Genomic DNA, 18,150 nt, shown 5'->3' on the forward strand with positions numbered 1-18,150 from the left:
CGGTGTCCCCGCAAGCTTAGGCACCGGGGAAAGTGCCTACCGCGGTGTGGTGGGCGCCGCGGTCCGTGGGCGGGGGCTGGCGGTCGGCCGCGTTGGTTCCCTGGGGCAACCAGGGGAGGGGCGGTCTTCTGGCACCCAGCTCCCCGGCTGTGCTGACCAGGACAGGCCGGGAAGGTGCCGTTTCCAGGGACTTGGCAGCCGGGCAGACGCATTGCTCTCGGTCACGTTGCGCTTGGTGCCGCCACGGACCCCGGTGCGCAGGACGAGCTGTATTTTGTTGCCGGTTTCGTGCGTTTTCTGGCGGGGTTCGCGGTGTGCGCGTTACGGTAAAAGTGGTCCTGCCGCGTGACCCCGCGGGCGGCCGGGCATGCGCGGTGGCGCCCGGCGGCCGGGCATGCGCGGTGGCGCCCGGCGGCCGGGCATGCGCGGTGGCGCCCGGCGGCCGGGCATGCGCGGTGGCGCCCGGCGGCCGGGCATGCGCGGTGGCGCCCGGCGGCCGGGCATGCGCGGTGGCGCCCGGCGGCCGGGCATGCGCGGTGGCGCCCGGCGGCCGGGCATGCGCGGTGGCGCCCGGCGGCCGGGCATGCGCGGTGGCGCCCGGCGGCCGGGCATGCGCGGTGGCGCCCGGCGGCCGGGCATGCGCGGTGGCGCCCGGCGGCCGGGCATGCGCGGTGGCGCCCGGCGGCCGGGCATGCGCGGTGGCGCCCGGCGGCCGGGCATGCGCGGTGGCGCCCGGCGGCCGGGCATGCGCGGTGGCGCCCGGCGGCCGGGCATGCGCGGTGGCGCCCGGCGGCCGGGCATGCGCGGTGGCGCCCGGCGGCCGGGCATGCGCGGTGGCGCCCGGCGGCCGGGCATGCGCGGTGGCGCCCGGCGGCCGGGCATGCGCGGTGGCGCCCGGCGGCCGGGCATGCGCGGTGGCGCCCGGCGGCCGGGCATGCGCGGTGGCGCCCGGCGGCCGGGCATGCGCGGTGGCGCCCGGCGGCCGGGCATGCGCGGTGGCGCCCGGCGGCCGGGCATGCGCGGTGGCGCCCGGCGGCCGGGCATGCGCGGTGGCGCCCGGCGGCCGGGCATGCGCGGTGGCGCCCGGCGGCCGGGCATGCGCGGTGGCGCCCGGCGGCCGGGCATGCGCGGTGGCGCCCGGCGGCCGGGCATGCGCGGTGGCGCCCGGCGGCCGGGCATGCGCGGTGGCCCGGACCCTGTTGCGCAGGATGAGTTGTATTTTTTGCCGGTTTCGTGCGTTTTCTGGCGGGATTCGCAGTGTGCAGTTTTAAGTAGTTACACCTTTTAATTAGATCATTTGTTCTCTGTAATATTCTATTCACTTGAGCATAGTAGGGAGTATGAAAAACCCCCTTGACTCCTTCCTCAGTGGCCTAGTCTGGGACTATTTTGGCGGAAAAGTGTGAGCCCTTATCTGTTTGGATTGATTGGGGAAGGAGCTGAATCATCCCTTTAGGGCTTGAACTGTATTTTTTTTCTGTGGCATGGGCGAATGCCTCTGCTTGCACAAGCCCAGATACCACTCCAACTCCCACTACTATGTGTTTCTTTCCCTCGGGTTTTTGGAAAGTGGCAATATAATCTACTTGCCAGGTTTCCCACAGTCCCTTCTTGCTTTTAGTGTCTAAGGGAGGTTGGTCTAAGGGGTGTTTGTCAAGTTGACTACGACACAGGTTACGTGCAGAAATACAAGTGTGACACCTTTCCTTGGTAACGAGCCAGCCTCGAGCGTGCGCCTCACAGTAGAGATCTTTGCTTCCTGTATGCCTTCTTTTAACGTGCAGCCATTCAGGTAATTTTTCCGAATTTTCCGTTATTGGATCATTTTGTAGGGGAGCTAAATGGGATAGTTCATCTACTTTGTTGTTCCACTAGCTAGTTAGATCGCCTCCACTTTGATGGGAAGCTACCCAGGCTATGGCAAAATTTCCTTGTTTCGCAGTTCCTAGGATATCTTGCCATTTGTCCTTCTGCCATACAGGTATCTGATTTACCTCCCACCCATTTTGCTCCCATTCCCTGCACCCCTTAAAGACAGCAAAAGAGTCAGTATAGATAGGAGAAGAGGATTGAGCTTCATGTTGGAAATACGCTCCAGACTGCAACTAGTTCTCCTACTTGTGCACTACCTTCTCTTTCTGTTATGATTTTTTTCTTCAGTTCGAATCTGTAAAGCCACTGCCTGATATTTCCACACTTTCCCTTCATGTCTAGCTGAAGCATCAGTAAACCAAACTTTTAGTTGTTCAAAAAACAGAGGGGCAACTCATATAACGGGATGGAGGATTATTTTTGTACTTAAGGGGAAATCTTCTTGTATAGTTAATTTTTTGTGTATACCCTGCTGCAATTCTCGTTTTGAGGTAGGTATTCGTATTTGGTCTAACGTTGTCAGAGTCTCATCAGGAATACACACGGCTCCTCCTTTCTACTAGATCCCTAAGAATTTTACCTCGAGGGGTAGGAGGTTGTACCTTTTCTGGTGAAATCTGCAGACCTAGCCCTTCTAGGTGTTTAATGACTGTGGCCTGCTCTTTGTGAACTGATGCTGCTCGCTTCCCCCCCCCCCCCCCCCCCCCCCCCTTAACACATCATCTATATACTGATAGATTTTTACCTCCTTATCCAGAGGGATTTTTTCTAATTCCCTTGCTAGGGCATGATGTGCTAGGATAGGGGAGTGTTTAAGTCCTTGGGACAACCTAGTGAATGTATATTGTTGTCCTTTCCAAGTGAAAGCAAAGTGGGTTTGATGTTCAGGTTGAAAGGGAACCATGAAAAACATGTCTCTAACATCAACAGTTGCTAAAATTGGGTGGCATGTTCCTGAATGGTGCTAATGAGCTCGGCTATGTAAGGCACAGCAGTGGTTAATGGTCCCATATTAGCATTTTAATGGCAATAACTGATAGCTGCCACTTCCCATTTGATTTTTGCACTGGCCATACCTGGGAATTGTAAGGTGAGTGGGTGGGAACTATAACTCCTTGTTTCTGCAGTTCTGCTGGTATGGGTGCTATGCCTTCCCTAGCTCCTAATGGCAAAGAATACAGTTTTACATTAGTTAATTTGGAGGAGGGAAGAGGAGGGGCTGGGACTAGAAGCTGCAGATTTAATTTAGCTACTCCAAATGTCCAAGTGAGCTGGGTGGCAGCAAGGAGCAGCGTGGGGCGGGTGACTTCTCACAAGAGCAATGGTGATTTTGTGCCTCTTGGTATGTTAGGTACCAGGAGCGATGACGGCCATGGCGTCAGAGTCTGGAATGAGCAGATGAGCAGAGCACCGCAGCACTCGTGAGGCGGCAGCCTTTGTAGAAGAGGCTGGCGTTGGCTGCTGTGACGCTTACTGTCAGCAGTGTGTGTGGGTGTGTTTTTTTGTTTTTTATTTTATTTTTTTTTGCAGATGACGATGTGGAACCAGGCGACTGCAGGAGCATCCCCGTTAGCCAATGTCTTTTTCTTTTTTTGTTGAGGATGGGTGGATTCTGACCTCTGTCCTTCTGAAAGCGAAGTTGAGGGGGCTGGGAGGAGGGGACAAGGTTGGGAATTGCAGGGAAGGGTTGTGAAGTTAGTGTAGGGGAGAGGGCTGCTTGGGAGCAGGCCCCTTTGGGCAGGTGAAGGGACCAGGTTTCATTGCAGCACGACGCTCGTGTGTGCTGGGCAGGGCATTTCCAGCCTGAGTCTGTGGTTTTGTGTTGTTTGTGTGGTCTGTCTTCTGCGCCGTAGACCCTCCTTGGGTCTTGACGTCCTAATTGCTCTTTGCACTCAAGGAGCTCGTTATGCACATCAGGCACCATCCCTAGTGTCTCGAATGCATGTACTCATCGGCATAGTGCCCGTTAGGCGCTTCTTTTCTTGTGTTGTGTGGCAGGGCTGGGCAGCTCCTGTCTCTGTCTTGTCACATACCTTCCTCACGTCTTGATGTCTCCATAGCCCTTTGTGATCAGCAGGCACCCTGGCAGCTCTCCCAAGAGTCTCAAGTGCATCTCCTCATGGGCATAGCTCCAGTCAAGCCCTTTTAATCCTGCAATTATGTTTTGCTGCCACCGCTGTGGTGATTGCACTGCTGCCGTGACACCGCTGCTGTTGTGATGCCGCCACTGTCGCTTTCATGCCACCGAGGCCTCTGTGATGCCGCCGCCACCATGATGTTGCCGCAATAATACAATTTCTCGAATGCCTAGTGCATTTAAAATGTTCTTTCTCTGCGTCATTTATTCCGTTTGTTTTTTCTATTATTTCTTGTGTTTCCTTAGTACTGTCACTTTTAAAATTTTCTTCTTAAGTCCTCACTTTAGTTTGTCGTCTGTTTTTAATTTTTTCCTCATTTCTGTACTCCCTGTTGCTTTTAAAATTTTGTCTACTTTTATCCCTTTTGCTGTGTTTATTTGTCTACCTTTATTTTTTAATTATTTCTTGTCTTTCCTTAGTGCCCTTGATTTTTAAAATGTCTTTCTACATCTCTCTGTCATGTCTGTTTCATAAGTACTTCCTTCCCTAATGCGCATTGCTTTTTAAATGTTCTTCATATGCCTACCTTTTTCTTTTTGAAGTATTTATTTTTAGTTATTTCTTCTCTTTCTCTCGCCCCCACTTTTTAGATTTTATTTTACGTCTCCATTTTAGTTCACCATCCCAGTATTTAAATTTTCTCCTCTATATTTTCCCAGCAAGTGGCTGTGGTGGTGTCCAGGGGAGGGGGTGATGATGGCCCCTGTTCCCGATGGGCTCCATTTGTGGGCTGGGGCAGCCCAGGTGGGACCCGTGAGGTGAGGATGGGGCTGGGCCAAGATGTTCAAAAGGCTGCAGGTGGGGATGGGCCAGGGTAGCCCAGGGTGGAGCCGGTGAGGTGAGGATGGGGCTGCCTCTGCTACGCCAAGGGGCTCTGGCTGGGGAGGTAGCTGCCTGGGCATGCCTGCCTGCAGGAGCTGGCTGGGGAGCAAATTGAAGGGGGTTCTGCAGGCAATGGGGGGTTCTAGCAAGGACCGGCCAGTCTCCGTGGTGAGGCAGGATTGCTCCCAGCCATCCCCGACGGACCACACCAGCAGCACACGGCTCCGGGAGCTTGGTGCCTCCATGGGCTGCATGTGAGCTGCCATGTGTCCAGGAAGCTTCGTGGGAAAGAAGTGTCGAGGCACCCGCTGCCTGCTCCTGGGTGGGTGAGAGTGGGACAGCTGGCACTGCAGATGAGGAAGGTGGCAGAGGCAGAGAGAGAAGCCTTGGGGCAGTGAAGGTCTCCTGCCAGTGTCAGGAGCTGTGGTGAGTCGTGTTTGGGCCCATCCCTGCCACGCTTCTCCAGATCTCTGCCTGTCCCTGCCTCCATCTTCTTTTTGGGCTCTCTGGCTCCCCAGAATGTTTTGCTCTTCTGCCAACGTTGCCCTGTATCTTGTCGCCTTCTACGTTTTCTTTCTATGTCTCTCCCTTTCTGGCTCCCCACCTGCTATTGTTTCACTCTTCCCACACAGCCTTCTTCCCCGTTTTTGGGAAAATTGCACTTCTAAGTCTCCCTTTACCCAGTGACCTGTGTCTGTATTCGGTGACCGCCTCTGCTCTATGCCGTGTCGCTGCTCCGATGTCCTTTCCCTTGGGCTGTCTATCCAGCTCCCTCTCCCGATGTTTAAATTCTTACCCGTGTGACCTGTACCCCGTTGCTTTCTAAATTTTCTGTCTGTGCCTACATTCAACTCATTCCCTGTCTGTGTGTTTTATTTCTTCCTGCCTGTCCTCTACTTTGTCGCTTTTAAAATTTTTTTTTTCAGCGTCCTCATCTATTGAGTTTGCTGAGCCTATTTACGTCTTGGCTAAGTGATGTAAAGGATGGATTGTGCGCATATAATCCCTTAGACAAACTGTTTACCAAGTCCGGGGCAAAGTTTGGATCCAGCCGCACCTAGACTCCTCTCTGAGAAGGAGTTTAGAATGCAAGGGGGTCCATTCTGAACCTCATGGCTCCACGGAAGGGTATCCATGACAGTTTTGTCTGACCCTGTCTTCTACGCAATAGATAATGCAGTGTACTTTGCCATTGAAGCTTGTTCAACCACTGTCACATATACTATCAAATTTTGTTAAATTGCTGTTATGTATCAAGAAACATTTTGTTGCTTCTCTGTTATGAATGCAGCGCATCATTCCGTCTGTGACATCTGCCTACTTTTTTTTGCCTTTGCTCTCTTTAATGATTTCTTCTCTTGCTTCTTTGCCATCACTCTTTAGATTGTCTTTCTCTGTTTTAGTTCGCCATCACTATTTTTTCTCTCTGATTCAGACAGAACCCTTCCTCAGGATTCCTCCGTGCCCCAGAGCTCTCCTGCCTTATTCACTGCCATCTAGCATGTCTCCATTCAGTTGCTCGTCCCCTGAGGACATCTGTACATTGCTGGAACACCCTCTGGAGTTTTGCGTCTTGTCCCAGAGCCACTCTGTCTCTCTCTCTCGCTCCCTGAACCCTTCCCTTGTTGTCATTGTACTTCCCAAGGCCATCCTCGTGCCCCGCAGCATTCCTTTGTCTCTGTAGCACACTTTGCACCCTTCTCCCTCCCTAAGAACCTTTCCTGATGCCATCTTTCATCTCCAGAACACTCTTGTTGTCCTCTACGCTAGCTAGCATACCTCCGTTCAGTCCCTGGTCACCTGATGACATCTGTAGTCTGTTCAAATCCCCTCTGGACTACTTCATTGTGTCCTCAAGCTGCCTTTTGTCTGTCCCTCTCGGAACCCCTCTGTTGCCGTCACGTCATGTAGTGCTTTAGGTGGGGCCATCTTTGAGCCACAGAACGCTCATTTGTTGCTCTACGCTCTCTAGGATTCCTGTATTCAGTCCTCAGCCACCTCAGACCATATGTACTCTGCTCAGATGGTCACCTGAGTTCCTCTGTGTGATCCCCAAGCCTTCCTTTGTCCAACAGCACCCCACCCCTCAACGCCCCTCTTATCACAGTCCTGATGCTTCCCCGAGACATTCCTCAATCTCCACAGCACCTTGTAACACTTAATCTCCCTTTCCATCTCTCTTGTTCCGTCCTTTTTGTTCTTTGCTACAAGCGCTCCTTTATTTTTCCCTGCCATCGTGGGTGTCTCAGTTTGGTTCCTCTCTGTTATCTCTAGTTTGCCTAGATGCCCTCCTGAGACTCCGAGGCTCTCACTGTGTCTCCATGACTTCTTTTCTTACCTTGCCCCCTCCTAATTCTTCTGCTCTCTAGAACAATGTCTTTTGAGTCCTTTCTTGTACTCCGCAGCACTCTTGTAGCACTTTAGCTCCCTTTTGGTTTTCTCTGTTTGTGCTCTTCAGAGCGCTCTTATCTTACTCTTTGCTATTTAGCATGCCTTTGTGCAGCCCCCCTGCCCCCTGATGACATCTGTACTTTGTTGAAATCCCCTTTGGAGTTCCTCCTTGTTATCTCTAAGGCCTCTTTGGTCTCAGGTCTCCTCTGCTCCCTTTGCTGAGCTCTTGCAACACATCACCTGTGCCTTAGAGCCCCGTTTTTGCTTGTGAGGGCACTTTGCACCCCTCTTTTCCTCTCAGAACCCTTCCCGAGTCTGCATCCATTGCCCCAGTTCATCTTTCTGTCCTGTCATCCATTTGGTGCTCCTTGATTCAGTCCCCAGACAACATCTGTCCTTTGTTCAATTCTGTTTTGAGCTCACCACATCCCTGAGATCTCATTGGTCTCTCGGGACCGCTGTAATCCATGTGACGATGCCTCCCGTTCTACCGGAATCTTTTCCAAAGCCATCTTAGTGCCCCAGAGCAGTATTTTTGTTTTTTGTCTTGTCGTATGTTTCTGTTTGGTATCTGGTATGGCAAAGATGTCCATCGTCAGCTCAGATCTCCTCTTCAGTTTTGCAGAGAAGGCGATAGCCTTCATCTCTTTTTATTGACATATCTCCCATGGTGGTTCTTTGTTGTGTTCTGCAATTTAATTTGTTCTATCTACTTAGGTGTTAATTAGGCCACTTCATATAATTTTCTGATCTGTTTCTTATATTTCCATGTTTTTTTTCTGTTTTCTGTCCTTTGGGACTCATCTAGTTCTCTTAAGGCAGTCAGTCAGAGAGACTTTCAAGGTGGCTCTGAATCATCGGCTATTTAGAGTAAATAATTTACTTAGCAACCAGAGTTACTATATTCTTACAGGATCTAATTCTGCTTTGTCATTCAGTCCTATCCGGAAAATACTTCTGGTGGAATTTAGGTAGCATGCGTGGTCTTGCTAGAAATTAAAAGTAAGCCCGTAGCATTTTGGGTGTTTTATAGGAAAAGTAAGCACATATATTTTGATAATAATATTGTTACTGCATTTAATGAACTACTTTCTTGCGTAGCTTAGTAGGACATCTATCTTCTTCTGTCTACACCCCAGACAAATGAGGTTTAACTACTTATTAGGTCACGTTGGTGATGCAACAGAGATAGTTATAGTAAAAGAGCAGGCATTGTTGTTTTCAGTAAGGGTCAATTTCTCTCGTCAAGGCTTTGTACGCTTTAAATTTAAGGCAGATGAGAAAACTTACTGCTGCTCCTCTGGCTGCCTTAATGTCTTTTGGTGGTTCATCCCTCCCCTTTCCCAGGGGACTGTGGGAAGGGTGGTGGGCGAGGCTCGGAGTATATGACCCCCAGCCTCTGATCAGGGAGCTCATTCCACTCCTGGCTTTCTTTGGTCTTAGTGCTCTGCTGTTCCTTCAGTTGATTACAACTTTTGAGCTGTCTAAGCTACCCAGGGAGATCTATTTTGATATTTAGAGAAACAGAGGTGTCTGTTTGAGGTAAGACGTTCGGGACGAGTCAAGGCTCAGCAGCAGCTCTAGTAGAGAATATATTTATCTGCACCATTTTTTTCAGGTCAGTAATTTTTTATGGAGAATTCAGGGTTGGCAAGATTGTTTAACAGAATAGATTGTTCTTTTTATTCTAGGTGCATTACACTATCCTGGAACTCCTGACTTGATTGAAGATGGAACGTTGGTTTTTTTCACTAGTTTTGCTCTATACTGTGTAACTTGCTGGCATCGCATCTCTTAGTTGGACTGATGAGATTATCTTGCAGGGGTTAAGGTGAGCATCTTGTATGCATCTGTACAGAGATTGAGCATTTCTCAAGAAAGTGGCAAGGACAGAAGGCATAGTATCTTTTAGAGTATGGGACAGCTCATTGCCTTTCCCAATTGCTCAGAGGACTCTGTTGTCCCTTGAAACTTTGTAGCTCAAGGCAGGCCCCTCATAGATTATAAACATCAGGGTTTCACTTACTCTGTGGGCCTGTAGCAAAGCCCCAAGGCTGCGGGAAGGTGTAAGGTGGGCGATGCCTGCAGAACGCAGGGTGTGGCTCAGAGGAACAGCTCCTGAGGAGTGGCCGATGCGGGGGGTTCAGGGGTACAAATACCGGGAAGGAGCTGTCAGGAGGCTGTGGGATTCTTTCCTTGACAGTTCAGGAGCAGAGAAGGGGATTCTAAACTTTTGAGACGAGGGGATGGTTGAGGAAGGGAGGAGGGTTCATCAGCCTCTCTCAGTTTAGTTTTGCAGTCACAATTGGATGTCAATGAGGTCTGTCTGGTTTAAGTCTCCCTGCAGCTGACAGGTAGTTATGACACAGTCACAAGAGATGAAGTGTGAATTCTCTGGGCCTCAGCATCTCAAGATAGAGGACTTAATGTCAGGCCTTTGAATCTCAAAGGTGTTAAGGCTTGTATGTGAAGAGCTTAGTGTTCTTTTGTGTTTGTTTTTTTAATGGCAGGCTGTAGTTGGACTCTAGGTGGCGTTCTTGAACGGAAACAAGACCTTTGGAATTATTAAGTTATTGGTCAGCATTGGCGTAACTTCTACAATATGTCTTTTGCAGATGCAGAGAAACGAGCCGTGCGCCAAAGGGTGATGGAGGAGAGGTGAGCAGAGCGTCGCAAGAAGGTGGGTTTACATGTGGTGTCAGAGGACAGATGTGCTTTTAGGTTTTGATTTTTCTTTTTAATTTTGAAGGTGCCAAGCAATGAGAGAATCGGGGATATGGGCACCGGAGGCGACTTGGGCAAGGTGAGCCACGACTAGTGGCCTGAAGTAGCAGCTGTGGGCTGGGTTGGTGTCTAAGAGCAACGAATCCTGCGGCAACTCAGTGAGGTGCTTCTCTTTTGGTTTTGCAGGGGCTGCGCGGGCCGCTTTTGGCATTGGACAACTGTTTGACGTGAGCTGGGGTGGTAGCGAGGAGGAGCGTGCGGTGGGTGACTTGTCATGGGCGCAAGGGTAATTTTGTGTCTCTTGGTATCTTAGGTAGCAGAAGCGATGATGGCTACAGCATCCAATTCTGGAATGAGCAAGTGAGTGGAGCACCCTGGTGCCTCTGAGGGTTTGTTGTGGAAGAGGTTGGTCTTGGCCAATGTGATGCTTACTGTCAGCACTGTTTCTGGGTTTTTTCTTTTTCCAGTGAAGAAGCGCAACCTGTTGACTGCAGGAGCATCCCAGATACCCAATGCATTTTCGGTCGAGGATGGAGTCAGACCCCTGGCCCCGTGAAAGGTAAGTTGAGTTGCAGGGGCTGGAGAGGGTCTGGAGGGAGGGGAACAAGGTTGGGAGGTGTTGTAAAGTTAGTGTAGGGACAGGGCCGTGCAGGAACAGGCCCCTTTGGGCAGGTAAAGGAAGCAGGTTACTCTTGCACAACACTGTGTATGCAAGGGAGGGCAGTTCCAGCCTACGTCTGTGGTGGTGTCGTTTGCGTAGTGTGTCTTCTCTGCCTTAGACCTTCCTCAGGTCTCAATGTCCTCTTTGCACTCAAGGAGGGCATTGTGCGTCTCGGGTGCCATCCCTAGCATCTCGAATAGCTTTACTCATCGTTACAGTGCCAGCTGGGAACTTCTTTGCTTGTGTTACAAGTGTAAAGCATGGATAAGTCTTGCGTCTCGGAAGTTTATGCTCTGTCTGCTTTTGCAACGTTGTTCCAGGCTGGGACAGCACCTCTGATCTTGAGCGGTCTCTTTAGTCATCTTTTCTGAGAGATCTTCCTGGCATCCCAAACTTCTTAGGCCTTTAGGAAAGGCATCGTGCGCACACTTCGTGCGAGTTGCGGATAGGTCTTTTTGCACAGTTCATAGCATTTGACTTTTCTCAGGCTGCCACAGATTCTTACTTGTGGCCCCCTGGGTCTTCTTGCCCAATGGCAGCTCTGGGCCAGGAGTCGTGCTTTTTAGAGTTTTTTATGTCTCTGCATCACACTGTTGGTCTTGTCTGTGTGCAGTGTCTGTGCATGTTTGTCTGGGTTAGAGCTGCTCTACCTGGGGGCATAGCAGTGACAGCAAGCAAAAGAATAACAATGAGATCCTATGGCTAACGCGTAGATAACCCTAGACTTTATAGGCAAAGGTTGTAGAGTTCGTTTCCGAGCAAGTAGCCCTGTATGCAGTGGGCAAGGAGAGTTGTTTCTGTAGTGCTCGGCAGAGACACAGGGGATGACCAGATTGTTATTAACAGCAGGCTGTAGTTGGAATCTAGATGGTATACGTGAGTGGAAACAAGACTTCTGGGACTGGTCAACTATTGCTCTGAATCTGGGTGACTTGTTTAATGTTGCTTTCGCAGATGCAGAGGGATGAGCGGTGTGCCAAAGGGCGACAGAGGACACGCAAGTAGAGTGCCATAAGAAGGTCAGTGTGTGGTGTTGGAGGGAAGATATGACTGGTGGCTGTATGACTAGCTTATAAGTTTGGGGTTCTCCGTTTTGAAGATGCAAAGCAGGGTCTTGGTAACAGAGGTGACTCAGGCAAGGTGGGCCATGACTCGTGGGCTGAAGTAGCAGTTATTATTGTACTGTGCGTTGTTGGTGAAGTTCTAAGCATCGCTTGTTGTTTGTGTTTTTCAGGTGGGATGTGAGCTTCGAGGTGCCAACCTGCAAAATGGCAGGGGCAACACGGGTCAGCAGCCAAGGTAAAGGAGCAGAAAGTGGGAATCGGTGCGGACACACTTTGGTGTTGGGCACGATCTCAGCATGTCCTCTTTGCTTTGATTTTATTGCAGGTGCCGCACATAGCCGCGGAGAGGTGGAGCAGCATGCTGACAAGAGGTCTGAGATGGTGAGGCTGCTGCTGACCAGGTCAGTGTGTAAGAGCAAAATATTGTGTGGCTCCTCAGTGAGGTGTGTCTCTTTTGATTTTGCAGGGACTGTGTGTGTGTGGGCGGCATTAGGCATTGGACCACTGTTTGAGGTGACCTGGGGTGGCAGCGAGGAGGAGCGTGGGGTGGGTGACTTGTCACGGGCGCAAGCGGTAATTTTGTGTCTCTTGGTATCTTAGGTAGCAGAAGCAACGCTGGGCCGCAGCGTCTGCCTCTGGAATGAGCAGGTGAGTGGAGCAGCCCCGTGCTTCTGAGGAGGAGGTGGTTGCGGAAGGGGTTGGGGTTGGCCAGTGTGATGCTTACTGTCAGCCCTGTGTGTTGTCTGTGTTGTCGTCTTCTCGTTTTGCTTTTCAGATGGCAAAACGGAAGCGGGCGACTGCAGGCGCATCCCCGTTAGCCAAGGTGCTTTTTGTCGAGGATGGAGTCAGACCCCTGGCCCCCTGAAAGCTAAGTTGAGGGACTGGGGGGAGGGGACCACGGTTGTGAATTGCAGGGAGTGCTTGTAAAGTTAGCGTAGGGGAGAGGGCTGTGCAGGAGCGGGCCCCTTTGGGCATGTAAAGGGAAGGAAGGGGTTTCTCTTCAGCCCAATTGGGCAGGAGCGTTCCAGGCTGCGTCTGTGGTGCTGTGTCATTTTTGTCGTCTGTCTTCTGTGTCTTAGACCTTACCTGTATCTCGGCATCCTCATTGCTCTTTGTGCACATCAGGCACCACCCCTGGGGTCTCGAATGCCCCTACTACTCATCGGCATAGTGCCAAGCGGGGGCTTCTCTTCTTGCCTTACAAGCGTAAAGCGTGGATCGGTCTCGTGGCGTGGAAGTTTCCGGTCGGTTCTCTTCTGCGGCGTCGTTCCAGGCTGTGTCAGCAGCTCTTCTCTCTGGCGGTCCATTTTCGTGGAGTGTGGGAGCTCTTCCCTGCATCCTTATGTTCTTAGGTCCTGAAGCCGGGCTTCTTGCACGTGCGCCGTCTCTTTTGACTGTATCTTCATGCCAGGGACCGTGCTGTCTGACTCTGTTTTTCTGGGGCTGCCATGGAGGCGCCATGCTTTGGGCCGTCGCGGCCCTGTAGGTCTTCTTGTCCGACGGTATCGCCCGTCAGGGAGTCCTCCTTCCTGTGGAGGACAGTTTTCTCTCTTCTTTGAAGCCCATTGTTTGTGGTCTTGTGTGTAGTGTCTGTCTGTGCCTGTGTGTGTTTTGGCTTGGAGCTGCTCTGCCCAGGGCAACCAGGGAACCTGTAAATGGCAGGGCCAGGGTGGGTGAGCAGCCAAGGTAAAGGAGCAGGAGATTGGAACTGATGCAGGCAGGCTTTGGTTTTGGGCAGTATCTCAGCACGTGCTGTTTGCTTTGATTTTATTGCAGGTGCCGCACGTAGCGTCAGCGGGGCGAAGCGGCATGCTGACAAGAGGTCTGAGAAGGTGAGGCGGTTGTGTGCCGGGTCAGTGTGTAAGAGCAAATTATAGTGCAGCAACTCAGTGAGGGGTGTCTCTCTTGGTTTTGCAGGGGCTGTGCGGGCCACCTGTGGCATCGGACAACTGTTTTGAGGTGACCTGGGGTGGCAGCGAGGAGGAGCGTGGGGTGGGTGACTTGTCACGGGCGCAAGCGGTAATTTTGAGTCTCTTGGTATCTTAGGCAGCAGAAGCAATGTTGGCCGCAGCGTCTGCCTCTGGAATGAGCAGGTGAGCGGAGCACCCCGGTGCTTCTGAGGAGCGGGTTGTTGTGGAAGAGGTTGGTCTTGGCCAATGTGATGCTTACTGTCAGCACTGTTTCTGGGTTTTTTCTTTTTCCAGTGAAGAAGCGCAACCTGTTGACTGCAGGAGCATCCCAGATACCCAATGCATTTTCGGTCGAGGATGGAGTCAGACCCCTGGCCCCGTGAAAGGTAAGTTGAGTTGCAGGGGCTGGAGAGGGTCTGGAGGGAGGGGAACAAGGTTGGGAGGTGTTGTAAAGTTAGTGTAGGGACAGGGCCGTGCAGGAACAGGCCCCTTTGGGCAGGTAAAGGAAGCAGGTTACTCTTGCACAACACTGTGTATGCAAGGGAGGGCAGTTCCAGCCTACGTCTGTGGTGGTGTCGTTTGCGTAGTGTGTCTTCTCTGCCTTAGACCTTCCTCAGGTCTCAATGTCCTCTTTGCACTCAAGGAGGGCATTGTGCGTCTCGGGTGCCATCCCTAGCATCTCGAATAGCTTTACTCATCGTTACAGTGCCAGCTGGGAACTTCTTTGCTTGTGTTACAAGTGTAAAGCATGGATAAGTCTTGCGTCTCGGAAGTTTATGCTCTGTCTGCTTTTGCAACGTTGTTCCAGGCTGGGACAGCACCTCTGATCTTGAGCGGTCTCTTTAGTCATCTTTTCTGAGAGATCTTCCTGGCATCCCAAACTTCTTAGGCCTTTAGGAAAGGCATCGTGCGCACACTTCGTGCGAGTTGCGGATAGGTCTTTTTGCACAGTTCATAGCATTTGACTTTTCTCAGGCTGCCACAGATTCTTACTTGTGGCCCCCTGGGTCTTCTTGCCCAATGGCAGCTCTGGGCCAGGAGTCGTGCTTTTTAGAGTTTTTTATGTCTCTGCATCACACTGTTGGTCTTGTCTGTGTGCAGTGTCTGTGCATGTTTGTCTGGGTTAGAGCTGCTCTACCTGGGGGCATAGCAGTGACAGCAAGCAAAAGAATAACAATGAGATCCTATGGCTAACGCGTAGATAACCCTAGACTTTATAGGCAAAGGTTGTAGAGTTCGTTTCCGAGCAAGTAGCCCTGTATGCAGTGGGCAAGGAGAGTTGTTTCTGTAGTGCTCGGCAGAGACACAGGGGATGACCAGATTGTTATTAACAGCAGGCTGTAGTTGGAATCTAGATGGTATACGTGAGTGGAAACAAGACTTCTGGGACTGGTCAACTATTGCTCTGAATCTGGGTGACTTGTTTAATGTTGCTTTCGCAGATGCAGAGGGATGAGCGGTGTGCCAAAGGGCGACAGAGGACACGCAAGTAGAGTGCCATAAGAAGGTCAGTGTGTGGTGTTGGAGGGAAGATATGACTGGTGGCTGTATGACTAGCTTATAAGTTTGGGGTTCTCCGTTTTGAAGATGCAAAGCAGGGTCTTGGTAACAGAGGTGACTCAGGCAAGGTGGGCCATGACTCGTGGGCTGAAGTAGCAGTTATTATTGTACTGTGCGTTGTTGGTGAAGTTCTAAGCATCGCTTGTTGTTTGTGTTTTTCAGGTGGGATGTGAGCTTCGAGGTGCCAACCTGCAAAATGGCAGGGGCAACACGGGTCAGCAGCCAAGGTAAAGGAGCAGAAAGTGGGAATCGGTGCGGACACACTTTGGTGTTGGGCACGATCTCAGCATGTCCTCTTTGCTTTGATTTTATTGCAGGTGCCGCACATAGCCGCGGAGAGGTGGAGCAGCATGCTGACAAGAGGTCTGAGATGGTGAGGCTGCTGCTGACCAGGTCAGTGTGTAAGAGCAAAATATTGTGTGGCTCCTCAGTGAGGTGTGTCTCTTTTGATTTTGCAGGGACTGTGTGTGTGTGGGCGGCATTAGGCATTGGACCACTGTTTGAGGTGACCTGGGGTGGCAGCGAGGAGGAGCGTGGGGTGGGTGACTTGTCACGGGCGCAAGCGGTAATTTTGTGTCTCTTGGTATCTTAGGTAGCAGAAGCAACGCTGGGCCGCAGCGTCTGCCTCTGGAATGAGCAGGTGAGTGGAGCAGCCCCGTGCTTCTGAGGAGGAGGTGGTTGCGGAAGGGGTTGGGGTTGGCCAGTGTGATGCTTACTGTCAGCCCTGTGTGTTGTCTGTGTTGTCGTCTTCTCGTTTTGCTTTTCAGATGGCAAAACGGAAGCGGGCGACTGCAGGCGCATCCCCGTTAGCCAAGGTGCTTTTTGTCGAGGATGGAGTCAGACCCCTGGCCCCCTGAAAGCTAAGTTGAGGGACTGGGGGGAGGGGACCACGGTTGTGAATTGCAGGGAGTGCTTGTAAAGTTAGCGTAGGGGAGAGGGCTGTGCAGGAGCGGGCCCCTTTGGGCATGTAAAGGGAAGGAAGGGGTTTCTCTTCAGCCCAATTGGGCAGGAGCGTTCCAGGCTGCGTCTGTGGTGCTGTGTCATTTTTGTCGTCTGTCTTCTGTGTCTTAGACCTTACCTGTATCTCGGCATCCTCATTGCTCTTTGTGCACATCAGGCACCACCCCTGGGGTCTCGAATGCCCCTACTACTCATCGGCATAGTGCCAAGCGGGGGCTTCTCTTCTTGCCTTACAAGCGTAAAGCGTGGATCGGTCTCGTGGCGTGGAAGTTTCCGGTCGGTTCTCTTCTGCGGCGTCGTTCCAGGCTGTGTCAGCAGCTCTTCTCTCTGGCGGTCCATTTTCGTGGAGTGTGGGAGCTCTTCCCTGCATCCTTATGTTCTTAGGTCCTGAAGCCGGGCTTCTTGCACGTGCGCCGTCTCTTTTGACTGTATCTTCATGCCAGGGACCGTGCTGTCTGACTCTGTTTTTCTGGGGCTGCCATGGAGGCGCCATGCTTTGGGCCGTCGCGGCCCTGTAGGTCTTCTTGTCCGACGGTATCGCCCGTCAGGGAGTCCTCCTTCCTGTGGAGGACAGTTTTCTCTCTTCTTTGAAGCCCATTGTTTGTGGTCTTGTGTGTAGTGTCTGTCTGTGCCTGTGTGTGTTTTGGCTTGGAGCTGCTCTGCCCAGGGCAACCAGGGAACCTGTAAATGGCAGGGCCAGGGTGGGTGAGCAGCCAAGGTAAAGGAGCAGGAGATTGGAACTGATGCAGGCAGGCTTTGGTTTTGGGCAGTATCTCAGCACGTGCTGTTTGCTTTGATTTTATTGCAGGTGCCGCACGTAGCGTCAGCGGGGCGAAGCGGCATGCTGACAAGAGGTCTGAGAAGGTGAGGCGGTTGTGTGCCGGGTCAGTGTGTAAGAGCAAATTATAGTGCAGCAACTCAGTGAGGGGTGTCTCTCTTGGTTTTGCAGGGGCTGTGCGGGCCACCTGTGGCATCGGACAACTGTTTTGAGGTGACCTGGGGTGGCAGCGAGGAGGAGCGTGGGGTGGGTGACTTGTCACGGGCGCAAGCGGTAATTTTGAGTCTCTTGGTATCTTAGGCAGCAGAAGCAATGTTGGCCGCAGCGTCTGCCTCTGGAATGAGCAGGTGAGCGGAGCACCCCGGTGCTTCTGAGGAGCGGGTTGTTGTGGAAGAGGTTGGTCTTGGCCAATGTGATGCTTACTGTCAGCACTGTTTCTGGGTTTTTTCTTTTTCCAGTGAAGAAGCGCAACCTGTTGACTGCAGGAGCATCCCAGATACCCAATGCATTTTCGGTCGAGGATGGAGTCAGACCCCTGGCCCCGTGAAAGGTAAGTTGAGTTGCAGGGGCTGGAGAGGGTCTGGAGGGAGGGGAACAAGGTTGGGAGGTGTTGTAAAGTTAGTGTAGGGACAGGGCCGTGCAGGAACAGGCCCCTTTGGGCAGGTAAAGGAAGCAGGTTACTCTTGCACAACACTGTGTATGCAAGGGAGGGCAGTTCCAGCCTACGTCTGTGGTGGTGTCGTTTGCGTAGTGTGTCTTCTCTGCCTTAGACCTTCCTCAGGTCTCAATGTCCTCTTTGCACTCAAGGAGGGCATTGTGCGTCTCGGGTGCCATCCCTAGCATCTCGAATAGCTTTACTCATCGTTACAGTGCCAGCTGGGAACTTCTTTGCTTGTGTTACAAGTGTAAAGCATGGATAAGTCTTGCGTCTCGGAAGTTTATGCTCTGTCTGCTTTTGCAACGTTGTTCCAGGCTGGGACAGCACCTCTGATCTTGAGCGGTCTCTTTAGTCATCTTTTCTGAGAGATCTTCCTGGCATCCCAAACTTCTTAGGCCTTTAGGAAAGGCATCGTGCGCACACTTCGTGCGAGTTGCGGATAGGTCTTTTTGCACAGTTCATAGCATTTGACTTTTCTCAGGCTGCCACAGATTCTTACTTGTGGCCCCCTGGGTCTTCTTGCCCAATGGCAGCTCTGGGCCAGGAGTCGTGCTTTTTAGAGTTTTTTATGTCTCTGCATCACACTGTTGGTCTTGTCTGTGTGCAGTGTCT

General features: G+C 51.9%; 3 long non-coding RNA genes across 7 annotated transcripts; all 3 read left to right on the forward strand.

Annotated features, from left to right (window-relative positions):
• Positions 1–130: 130 nt before the first annotated feature.
• Positions 131–11,629, forward strand: LOC142363257 (uncharacterized). Of its 5 annotated transcripts, none has more exons than XR_012765625.1 (8): positions 131–253; positions 3,224–3,364; positions 8,915–9,054; positions 9,839–9,881; positions 9,973–10,110; positions 10,261–10,307; positions 10,415–10,506; positions 11,563–11,629. It is a non-coding gene; the product is annotated as an uncharacterized LOC142363257 (long non-coding RNA). The 5 variants fall into 5 exon arrangements; XR_012765624.1 differs by lacking the exon at positions 131–253 and adding an exon at positions 1,198–1,792; XR_012765626.1 differs by lacking the exon at positions 131–253 and adding an exon at positions 1,198–1,792 and having other exon boundaries at positions 3,224–3,360.
• A 211-nt stretch (positions 11,630–11,840) lies between these two features.
• Positions 11,841–13,442, forward strand: LOC142363258 (uncharacterized). Its single transcript, XR_012765629.1, has 5 exons — positions 11,841–11,907; positions 11,998–12,053; positions 12,139–12,185; positions 12,273–12,320; positions 12,448–13,442. It is a non-coding gene; the product is annotated as an uncharacterized LOC142363258 (long non-coding RNA).
• A 1,866-nt stretch (positions 13,443–15,308) lies between these two features.
• On the forward strand, positions 15,309–16,904 carry LOC142363266 (uncharacterized). Its single transcript, XR_012765632.1, has 5 exons — positions 15,309–15,369; positions 15,460–15,515; positions 15,601–15,647; positions 15,735–15,782; positions 15,910–16,904. It is a non-coding gene; the product is annotated as an uncharacterized LOC142363266 (long non-coding RNA).
• The last annotated feature ends 1,246 nt before the right edge of the window (positions 16,905–18,150 follow it).

The sequence above is a fragment of the Opisthocomus hoazin genome, chromosome 15 (assembly GCF_030867145.1).
Source record: "Opisthocomus hoazin isolate bOpiHoa1 chromosome 15, bOpiHoa1.hap1, whole genome shotgun sequence".
In the NCBI taxonomy this organism is placed as follows: Eukaryota; Metazoa; Chordata; class Aves; order Opisthocomiformes; family Opisthocomidae; genus Opisthocomus; species Opisthocomus hoazin.